Below are 12606 nucleotides of genomic sequence, written 5' to 3'. Positions count from 1 at the left end.
TATAGTTAGTGCAACTAACTATATATGGAATTTCATTGGTTTTATGTCAATAAAATGTCCAGCTAACTATATATGGTCTCTAACCTATGGTTTTTTCAATTAATTTTCAAGGTTTTGTAAATGCAAATTCCTAACTATATATGGTCTATAACCTATGGTTTTTTCAGTGAATATATATATATATATATATATATACATATATATATACATATATATATATATACACACACATATGTACATATATGTGTGTGTGTGTTTTTATTGAGTCTAGACACAAAAATGCAGATTCAAAGGATTAGCTACAGTTGCATGTTTAATTGAGCATTGCCAAAATATGTATCATTTAAATCCCGTCCATACATATTTTTATCTTACTGATAAATAAACATTCTAAGAAATGAATTATGTCCCATAAAGTTATGCCAGGAAACGCACAAATAAATAAATAAATGCAATTCACTGTGCTTCTTCGAAAAGAGAAAAATGCTCTGAAGTCCCTTTTCAGTCTGTAAACTGTACATGACACCCATTAATATTTAAAAAAGAGTCATTTTGACCCGAAGTTTGCAATGGAAATCCACAGAGGTTGCTCATTTGGATTAAGCGTGGCTGAGGTGATCCCTGACAGCAAAGTGTATTGAGAGTTTCTGGGGATTAAAGAATGTCAAAGGTCCTTGAGATTTGGTCACATAAAGAAGTCTGAAAAGCGACCTTTCTTCTCTGTGAAAAGCTGATCAAATATTTCTCTCAGGGAAAGGACTTGTCTCTGGGTGAAGACAGACCTCAGCGACTTCATTACACTAAAACCTGAAGCAATTTAACAATCTGCTTGAAGCAATTTACCCATATGCTTTAATTTAACTTGCTTTTAAGTGGAGCCCGAGGGAAATCGTGCTGCTAGACTTTTTCATCAGGCACTGAAGGTACTAATGGGCTGCTGTGAAATTTGTCTTGGTGAAAGAGTTTTATACTTAATGATCAGTGCACACTTATTGATAGCTCTGAACACCCCTCTGTGCTCACTTTTAAAATAACAGAAGTAGAATACATTTGGGTGGATGAGCAATTTTCCATTAAGATTCTTATTGTAAAGTAGTTCACTGAATTATGTTAATGTCTAGGTTCGTGTCTCAGCGTGAGCTCAACATCCTGTGACCCTGGGTAAATCAATTCATCTTCCAGTGCCTAAAATATTAAATGTGACCCTGTGTAATGCTGGGATTACTTACAGGTAATCTTCTTTACTGCGAGTCGTAGTCTTTGTCACAGTCCTTACAAATGAAGCTGCTGCTTCCACCGTAGACCATCCCAAGAAAAAAAAAAACATTTCCATCTCTTTATTTATTTGTTTCCAGGGTCAAACCACACCTTCTCCGTTTTCATGGATATAAATAGGACCTACCCCAACAACATCTTGTTATCCCACACAAACTTAGATCTAGACGGTTCAGTTTACCTATTTTAAGGGGCAAAGCCTTTTTACAGGCTAGTCCTGCTTTGATATATTTACAGATGCTGACTAATGTCTGGGACATTTCAATATAGCTAGTTTTCTGACTGCAGCGGTCAGAATAAAGAAAAAGAGAAGGATTGCTATGAACTAGAATATTTTTAATTATTTATAGTGAATTTTAATCAATTACAATATGAATTGTCCCTTTGTAAATTGATGATCTAGATGCATTTTTATGTACCTTGCTGGTGTTTGTGCTATTGTAGTATTTAATGTGTTTTCATGTAGTTTGCTTTTATGCTTTTAATTAACCGAATAAAGTGAATTTGAATGACTGACTGTATAAGTGTAAGACCAATTAGGGAGGGAGGGACGGATGGAACATAGAACTGTGATGAGGAAGACTACCACTCAGAGTGATAAAGATTACTGGTAAATCAGACCCCCCAGGATATAGCGGCATGGATTGGCAAATTTAGCGGCACAAAAATGAAAATTTAGCGGCACAAAAATGGAAATTTAGCGGCATTTAGCGGCATTTTATTTTGTGGTTTTTGCAACACCAAACACAGATATCTTACTGTTTGAGTTATTTGACAACATGGAGCTATGTACGTTGTCAGTCTGTGCTCCTCTTACACCTACCTCCTCCCCAAGAAGCCTTAAACTGCTGTACCTGAGCTGCCACTGAGACCCAGATGTTTAAGGGTACTTGGCCCAGTTGCTCAAACCCCATAACAGGCTGGGCCCAGCGACATTGGGAGTTAAAGCCCTCAGCCACTATGGTTGTTCCAAATAAATCTTTCTTGCCCTGTAAAAACACCATGCACAAACTTCTAAGGGGAAACTCCTGTAACAGGCAGGTGTCACTCACACCTGGTTATAAACGTGGCACCCTCAGTACCCTCTTCACAACACCTCTGGAACTGATGAAGGCAAAAGAAGGACCGCGCCTGCTGGTAAACCTATCTTGGGAAATCCCATGGGCTGGGACTGACCCCCACTTGTACCTAAGACAGAAGTTATTTTCTATAAATAACTACTAGTATTTCATTTCACCACAAATAGCCACACTTATGTAATACGCAAAGTGTGTAAGCCAGCTCCTCTTTGCCAAGTATGCCAATGTCAAAGAACGTATGCATAACTAATTAGAGATTGCATTTTCCACTCTTCGGAGCGGTTTATAATCACTTTTAGAACTGTTCCCCCATTACTGGACCGTAGGAAGAAATCACGCGCTGTCAGTGCTCTGACAAAGGCATTGCCGGAGAAACAAAATAAATCATAGAAGCCAGCTGTTGCCACAGTGCTGAAAGAAACAATTCAATTCACTCATTGCGCTTTCCCAAGCAGACACCGCTCCCTCGCGAGCCAGACGTGGCTGGCTGATGCTGTAAACAGTTTACTTAAGTCCCGGTCAAACCCCAGCGCACCGAGCCTTACAGCCTGGCCGGGGGCCGGTCGGCCACATCTCCACTGCCCCCCTCCCACCCGGGCAGCGCTCTTCCCTATGTGTGCGGCGGGCCCCCACCAGCGTGGAGGACGGACTTACCTGTGTTCTGAGGAAGAGTCTTCGTGTGGGCCGCTGCCGCTTCGTGCTCTCTCCCCCTCTTACTGCTGTGGTGCTGGTCTCGCTCGGCCGCCGTCCTCGACCTCCTGGCTCCTTCTCTTCTCTCGCCTGGGTCAATCCTGGGGGGAATGGGAAAATGGGTGCCTCGCGCTCCTTCTTTTAAGGCGGAAACGGGCGGAAAGACGCAATCGGGCGGAAACGGCAAATTTCGCGGGCTTTTTTGCAAATATCGCGGCATTTCCCGAGATCGGCCGATTTCGCGATTTTTTTGCAAATCACGAAATCGCGATAAGCTGGAGGGTCTGGTAAATAATCTGAGCAATACCTCATCATCTGTCTCCCTCATCCCAGTCCTCGCTAATGAGATGTACCTAAGTTATCTTCACTTCAAAAGTTTAACAATACCAGAGGAAGACTCCGAAACATAATTTTGCAACACCCAATGATTGAAATGTATTACCAGTTAACCAAACACTGAAGATAGAACCAATTGCTGTGGACTTAGTACTACCTAATTGAAGTTGATAATGAGAAACAAAAGGGTGTGGGAAACCCCAAGTGGCAATATTACATGTGTTTTTAAGAGACACTCCTTTGTTTGCTGCTCAGGAAGATGACATTTCTCTTGTAGAGTGTCCCTTAATCGTATTCTGAAAATGGTAATGATTCAAATCATCAAAACTGCCTGCGTAACCCACCTGCTTAGAGTAGATGAATTCTGCCTCAAACTTTAGATAGGTGTGCCATAGGTTATAAATAAAAATTGTGCTTTCTGATAGTCTGAAGAATAACCTTTGTACATGAACAATGGCCTATGAACATCTAGAGATGAAGCAAAATCTCCTCCTCTGAAGAAGGAGTAGGAAAAAAACAGGCAAAGCAATCTCTTCATCTAAGCGAAGTTCACAAACTTTTGTCCTCTCCGTGCGAAGTTCCCAAAAACTCTGCAAAGTGATGCAGAGTGGAGTTTTTTTTTCTCAAGAGGCTCGCCAGCAGTAAGCTGGTCAGGGCTTGCAAGGAAAAATGACGCGGTAGACCTCCTCCTGGTGAGATTTCTCATCGCGGGCAGTCGTGACAAGTCACGACCGCTTGTGTTGAGAAATTTGCCATTGGCGTTCAGGAAGTTGCCTCATGAGTAGAATGTATCCTCGAGTGGCAGAAAGCAGCGCTGCCCTCTGGTGCGATGCATAGTTCCGTTCACACTGATTTAATAGTGTGGGACAAAATCCTGATACAAAAAATCAGTGAGGGCAACACGACTTAACAGACTCCACAGCTGGTGGAACTCCTCAGAGTGTAGCAGAGATTTTCTGGCACTTCACTGAGTTCCAAAAATAAAACTCAGCAAACTGTGCCCAGGCTTACTTGAAAGGTCTGCATTAAACTTAAGCATTCAATGTCTTGAATTACAGAATGAGTCTGTAATCTCCAGATGGCTTCTTGACAATGATAATAATTGAATAATACCCCTTCTTCCTCTCTTCCTATGCAGAAGGGATTGTTGCACTTGTGTCCACCTAATCCTGAATATCCTGAAGGAATGCAGTCTTCTCCTGTGGATTGCCCAGTACTGGAGTTTCTATAAATATAATTCTTCTGAAAAATCCTGAAATTCTGTTTCGTAACCTCACATTATAATTGTATATTCACCAAGATAGTTCTTCACAATGAGGTGCAACAAGAGGAGGCTAGAACCACACAGTAACACACATCACAAAATCATTTTTTTATATGGATTTCATCCTTTATTCCTGTCTTGTACATACAGACAGGAACACAGATACAGCTAAGGACACAACCAACCCGTTTGTCCTAATACATAAGGATTTCCTCAGGGCTGCCATAAAAACATAAATTTACACTTTAGACACACATTTAACATATGACAAATTGAAAATACAAGCTACAAATATACAGATAACAAAATCATAAGCATACACATTTAACAACTCTACCTTTTAAAAATACATCTAAATTCCATGTTTATCCATGTATCAAAGTCACCATTGCCATTGTGGAATATAACTCCACTTGAGAAAAAAAGTGATACTGTGGTTTACATTTCATTCAAAAAGCTCTATTATATGTTCCTGTTACCTTCATGGTACGAGTTTCCGATTGAGTACATTAGTATCCATCGTAGGTCCTCCTCTTTAGTAAAAGCCATTCCATATTAAACAAAATTATTATAATTAATATTAAAACCGTACCAAGTTTAATATGCAAACTCGTTACATTGTTATCATTCATGTTTCTCCAAAATGATCACCTAAATAACAAAGGCCTTTAAAAAAAATGATATATCCCAATACTCTTATAATCAAGGAGATTCTATCAAAAAAAGTGAAAAAGTGAAATATTTTTAATTTTTAGGATACTATTTCTCTAGTGAACGTGCCAATACTCACCCTAATTAGATCAGGAGAGTTTTACAGCTTACCAGAATATCTTGGTCTTTATGACCCATCAGTGTTGAGACTCCATTGTGCTTCCCACAAAGTCCCCAAAGTCAAAAGGGGGCGTTTCTTGTAAAAAATGGAAGAACCATATATTTTAGTATGGGATTATCATTGCCTCAATAGTGTCCATTCTAAACCTAACCTACCTAAATCGATTCTGCAGAATGGTATTCCGTTCTCGCCTAGTGTTGCATAAGGCTACTTGCATTACAGAGATCTACCCACCCTGTAACACATACTCCAGAGTGCATGTAAGAGTCTCTCCCCAAGTCCTTCTTATTTCAAACCATAAACTTCATTACTCCTTTCTATTTTTTCTGTGGTTCAGCAAACGAGTCGGATTTCCCTGTAGGGCATGAATAGAGAACAGCCTACCCTCTAATTTCAAACTCTGCTCATTAGGATCTTCATCAACAAATGTATTAATGTTGACCCAAATAGCCATCTATTTGCCAAATAAGACCCACATGGAAGAGCATTCACAAATAGTTTTACATATTTATTCCCCGAGCTCAAACAACAAGTTCCAATACTGCATAATATCGAGACAAATGTGACCTGAACGTTCCACATCTCATTAAGTACTGAACGTCCTGATGGCACTGTGTTATTAAAACATATTGTCACTGATGCACCTATGTCAGTAGTCCAAGAGATGCACTGGTAAACAATGTGATTGACCACACACAAAAAAGACGGCTAACGGTGACAATGGAGCTCCGCCATCAGTTTTCTGTCCCCTGCTCATTTCCTAACTAAGTCCTCCAGGTGAGGCCCAAACAACTTAGCTTCTGTGAAAGGTAAATGGCTTAGAAGTGCCCTATGGGTGCATCAGCCCCTCAGGAATGCATCCAGATGCATCGTCTTGCAGATATAGCTGAGACTGAAGTCAAAACGCAGGTACTAAGAAGATCAAAGGAAATGTCTTAGAGAAGTCCAACATGTTGTTCCATAGATAACAGGCTCTCATTGCAATCAGAATTCTCCTGAACCTCCACTGCCAGGGCCGGAATGTCTTTTAATAAAGACTGGACCTAGGCATAGGCTGCATCTTTGAGAGAAAAGTTGGATGCTGCATTGAATCTTTTAATTGCTGGGTCTACTTTTTGTAAACAACATTAGAGGAGGATTCTTCTTCTGAAATTATGGATAGCTGATAAACCAAACCTGCCAGGAGACAGTCCACTTTAACTGAGAATGGATATCTGTTCTAAAAATAATCTAGAAAGTACCACTTGGACAAGAATCTAGGAAAAATAGACTTTTCAATGTCCTTCCACTCCTTATTAAGTACCTTCATAATAGCAGGATGGATAGGTAAAGGCTCAGGTTCTCTACATTGATATTGGGAAATAAAATCTTTTTCCTCTGCTAAAGAAGTTTCCGGGAACCCCACATTTTGTTGGATGTGAGCTAACAGATCCATTCAGAACCCTGAATGTAACATTGTCTCTCCTCTGTATCATCCTGCCCTTGGTTCCTCCCCTGGGTCTGACAGCTTGGGCTGTTGAGCATGAACATCTTGTCCATTTAAGGCAGCAGCCACTTCCTTATTTATCATGTGTTGTAGCTTAAGTGGAGAAGAACAGGGATGAATGCTAGCATCTTCTTGCTCTACAAGCTCCATCTTTTTTAGTATGTTTTCGTTCCGAGAACGCTTTCCGCCCTTGTTCCTTCATGGATGCAGGAACAGAGAATGGTTACTGAAGGAATAGCCCACCACTGCCCAATTTATTATGTGTTGGAGCTCAAGTGAAGAAGGACAGGGACAATTGCTAGCATCTTTCTGCTCTACAAGCTCCACCTTCTTCAGTATGTTTTCATTTAGAGAGTGCTATCTGCCCTTGTTCCTCCATGGTTACTGGAACAGAAAATGGTCACTAAAGGAATAGCACACCATTAAATAGTGTCAAAACTCGCCAGAGGCAAATCTTACCAGATTTGGATCTTTTAAACGGTATACACCCGTTACGACGCAACTTTTACTCCGCACTACCATTACAACGCGGGCATTACAACGCATGACATTACAACGCATTGCGCTGGGGGGCGCTCTAGGATAAGAGGTAAGTTTAATTTACTATCCAACACCTTCCCTAGGGTCCACGGGGACTGGAGTTAGAATAGTAAATTATACTTACCACTATCCAGCACCCCAAAGCGCTATGCGTTGTAACGGTATTCGTTGTAAATACCGCGTTGTAATGGTATGCGGAGTAAAAGTATGCGTTGTAACGTCATACATCCCTTTTAAACACTCCGCCCCACTCTTTCATTTTTTTCTTTTTTTTTGCTGAGAGACAAGCTTGACCTTCTCCCTGAATACGGAGGTTTGTCTTTAAAGAAAGTTCAATAAACCAGTGGAAGCACTCACTAGACCATATTGCATCTTGATCAGGCTTAAAGCATCACCAAAACAGAAAAAAGATACATGAAATGTAACATTGGAATATATCAATGACACATTCCTGGATCAATCCCTTAGGGTTAATGAGTCCAGTAGATACCTGTTTCATACAAAGGTTCCGAGTTTGTACTGAGTGCTGCATACAGGACCCAACACCCTACTACCTAATGATTGTCACACGGGTCGTAGCCCAACTGGGTTAAAACCAAATTGCAACAGTAGGACAGCAAAGGAGCACGCCAATGCAGTTACAGTACAGATTAACACTCCCTTGCAAGAATAAAAGTCCAATAGAGTATGAGTCGTCTTTATGGGTTTATTTCAGAATTCTTCAGTGATCCATAAGTATAAAGAGCAAAAAGGTTGTACATTTCCAGTTTCTAATGAAATTCTATGTAATGTCCACGTGTTTCATCTAGAGCAGACTTTTTCAAGGTGTCTAATCCTCCATAAGTAGTATCTAGAATAAAAAGTGTGTGGACAGTCGATGACAAGAACCCAGTCACAAGCAGGAAAAAAAACATTGAACCTGTGTATTTCAATAATATGTATATTTTTTCACAGGGGTACGAGGCGTGAGGTAGAATGCTGATCTCCAATGTCTTGGCAGTCTTGACATTTGAGATCAGCTTGAGATCAGATGTGAACCTCACACCTTGTAAAGGCTCATTTGTCAGTTTACTGTTTTGCACACTTTACTGACCATGCTAGGGCGAACTTGCACCCCTGTGAAAAATATAAATACAAACAGGATGTCCCAGCTAATTATCAGATAATCTGCTGGAAGGAAGCTGCAGACTCTAAGGATGCCAAAGTCTTGTGGAAAGCAGTATTCTCATGTACCGAGTCAGGGGTACACTATCTGAGCTTAGTCATCTTTGAATGAGATAGGAGAGTGTGTATTATGCAGTTTGCCTCACCAAGCAGAATAGGGGGTGAGACTGGTGTACCAAATAGGGCATTTTCTTCTGCTGGACTCAGTCATTTACATTAAAAGAGGTCCTTGCAGCAGTGACAGTACAGACTTTCAGGAACGTACCAGGTTCTCTACAGATGAAGTTAACTTCTTCCATACTGGGACGCTGCCCCGTGCAGAAATCAAACTGCAGGGTTAGCACTGAGGGTAGCCTTGTTTCCTAGCAGCCAATCAGGCACTGTGTTCTGCAAGCATGGATTGTGTGCAGTATGGAAGGCCAGGCAATTTATCTGACAGTTTCAGTACTGTCCAAGTTGAACCCGTCCCCCAAAACTCAAGAAACCCCAAAATTCAGATTTCCAAAAATGTACTTCTGGTGATTCTGCTTTGGGATCGATCTTGTATTAAAAAGGTATTTATAAATCAGAAATACTCTAAGTTTTAAATGAACAACAAATCATCAAAGACAAGGACAGCACCCCCAGTAAGAAAGAGTAGTCATCTCTGAAATAAATTGGGCATAGTTTTTAGTAGAACAGGAAAGTCCTCTGGCTCACCCCAAAGCCAAGGCGTTCTTATACACAATTCTTGCACATTAAATAAGAGAAAGCACAGTTTCATTGTGACATAGGAAGTAGCAAATATTGGACAAATGAGAAGAAACCTTGTCACTCAAATGCTTACAATACTAACCCACTTTTAAGAAAAGTCTAGCAGCTTCTGTGCATGTCGCCAGTGGCAGTGCCTCCATACGAGCGGAGGAGCATCCCCCCCACACACTGCTGCTCAAAAGCATGAAAAATAAAATGGTAATGAACATGTTTTTATTACCATTTTACTTTTCCAGCTTTCTGTGGAATGGAGTGAGGGGCGGGACCTGTGCATGATTGTTGCCACTTGATTGACAGCAATGAGGAGTGGCCCATTCAGTGTGAATTGCACATGTAGGTTTGGCTGGCTAACATGCTACATTCCTGCCTGGTTCCTGCTCTGACCTGTATTGGACTGTAATTATCTTTCTACATTTATTGTGTGTCCGGTTCTTGCTTCTTCTGCCTTTTTGACCCATTTGTCTCCCTCCGGTCTCCCGGGCCCTTCCCTTTCCTTGTGCCCGCTCTCCCGCCCATTTTTCCTCCTCCCAGCTGAGCATCCCTCCCCTCCCCTACAAAAGTAGACTGCGGAGGAGGAGCGCTCGTGAGACCTGACCTCGGTCACAGTCCCGCTCTCCCCCGACAGCTCCTGCGAGCCGCTGCTGCCACAAGTCCCCTGCCTCATGGGTTCAAGGCTGCTGTAAGCGACTGCCATATTTATGCCAGGTTCCTGCTCTGACCTGTATTGGACTGTAATTATCTTTCTACATTTATCTTTATACATTTATAGCGACCCCTGACCCCTGACCCTGCTTGCAGGACAGGTCGCTCTCCTGCTGCCGCACAGCTCCACCAGTGCGTCTCTGAATCTCCCCTCGCTGCCACTGTTCCTGCGAGTTCGATCCTAACTGCTGTGCCCCTCTGGTTTGAGCCGCGCTATCTCTCTGCTTTGTTATTTGTGTATTTTGTGTTCCTCATTCTACCCTGATTACATTTCATCTGTGCTGCCTTTTTTTTGTATTTGCCAACCCTGGGTCCTGCCCTTCTCCCCCCCCCCCGTTTTTCTTCTGTATCCTGCTCCCGCCGCTGCTCCCCTGCGGCCACGCCCCCTTGCCACCCCGCTCCTGCCTCCCAGCTGCTCCTCCCTCCCTCCCCGCCTTAAATGGTGGCCGCGCCACTGGCACACCAGAGGCGCACCACAGGCAAGCCTGTCTGCGCCCGCCCGCACCTGGACCGCACCCATCACCAGAACCCCTGGCCCACGCACCCATCTCGATGCCAGGTTCCGATACGATGCCAACACCCTCCGTGCTCTCAACACCAGCAGAGACCACCGCTGCTTCCAGGCCACCCTGAAACGCACCCATGGACCCTTCTCCTGCCACACCTGCAATTTCACCTGCAACGGAACCTCCAAACCCCCAAAGACCGGACCCAACCACCTTCGCTGCATACTCCTCAACACCCGCTCCGCACGCAAACATGCCATAGAGCTCTGGGACCTACTCGACACCTTCACTCCAGACTTTGCCTTCCTGACCGCGACCTGGTGGAACGACTCCTCAGCACCCGACATCACCATAGCCATCCCGGACGGCTACAAGATCACCCGCAGGGATTGCGCAAACAGAATCGGAGGAGGAATAGTCATTGTCCACAAGTCCACCCTGAAGGTCACCACCCACGCAGATGACACGCTTAATTTAACACCGCCGAACACCTGCACTTCCGGATCCACACCGACCCCACCACCATCCTCAGAGGAACACTCATCTATGGACCACCAGGACCCCGAGCACAATTCAGCGACTCCGTCGCCGACCTTGCCAGCACCCACGCACTCGCCTCCACATACTACAACAACGATGCATACTCCGCCACCCTGATTGACAACTTCGCCAACCTCGGCCTCAGACAACTCGTCACCGCACCCACCCATGCCGCTGGCCACACACTGGACCCCATCTTCTCCACAGGCATCCATGTTGCCTTCCACCACACCACCGAACTCCATTGGACCGACCACCTCTACATCTATTTCACCTTCAACAAACCAACCACGCACCACCGCACCCAACAGCTGCCTCGCCGCTGCTGGAGCAAAGTCACTGAAGACCAGCTGATCACCACCCTTTCCCAGAACCCACCCACCGACCCCACCAACCCAGACGACGTAGCCCACAACCTCGGACAGTGGATCAACGACTGCGCTAACACCCTCGCCCCACTCAAGATACCGTCCAACAACCACGCCAGCAAGAGAGCCACCTGGTTCACCGACGAGCTGAAGACTTCCAAACGCGCCTTCCAGAAACTGGAGAAGATATGGCTCCACGAACGCACTTCGGACAACCACGCAGCCCACATGGACGCTACTCACAGACATCACCACCTCATCAGAATAGCGAAGAGATACTCCTTCAAAGACCGCCTGGATAACAACTCACACGACAGCAAAGAGCTCTTCAGCATCGTAAAAGAACTCTCCGAACCCAGCGCGAACGCCAATGACATACCGCCCTCACAAAAACTGTGCGACTCACTAGCCATCTTCTTCCACCGCAACATCGCTGACATCCATAACAGCTTCAACAACATGACCGCCCCGACTACGCGAGACCCCACCCCCCCCTGTAAACACCACCAGCGCCAACCGCCTGACCTCCTGGTCCAACGTCAACGACAACTAGACACGCAAGGTCATGAACTCCATCCACTCATGATCACCGTTAGACCTGTGTCCACACCATGTATTCAACAAAGCAGACTGTAGTAGGCTGGTCCCATATGTTGAGCTAACATAAGTAGACGCTGTAGACCAAACCAGGTACATGTAGATGATGTTTATTAGTTCTTCAGATGTAGATATGAATAGCCCCACCAGGAGCAGCCTCCTAGCTGCTCAACCCATCCTTAACTCACAACTCTCATGCATCCAACATTCCACTCACACTAAGATTCTAACCAGAACACTCACACTGGCTGAGCAGCTAGATGAAGAGGAGTACAAGAACATATATGCAACCTGAGGATACTACATTAACGCTGCCATCGCACCCCAACTACGGAAGGTCATCAACATCTCCTTCAAAACAGCGACATTCCCGGAAAGCTGGAAACACGCCGAAATCAACGCCATCTTCAAGAAGCCCAGGGCAGACCCTAAGGACCTCAAGAACTTCCGGCCCATCTCCCTGCTCCCGTTCCC

Source organism: Lissotriton helveticus, chromosome 6, assembly GCF_964261635.1.
Source record: "Lissotriton helveticus chromosome 6, aLisHel1.1, whole genome shotgun sequence".
NCBI classification, from domain to species: Eukaryota; Metazoa; Chordata; class Amphibia; order Caudata; family Salamandridae; genus Lissotriton; species Lissotriton helveticus.
This window is presented reverse-complemented; position numbering follows the sequence as displayed.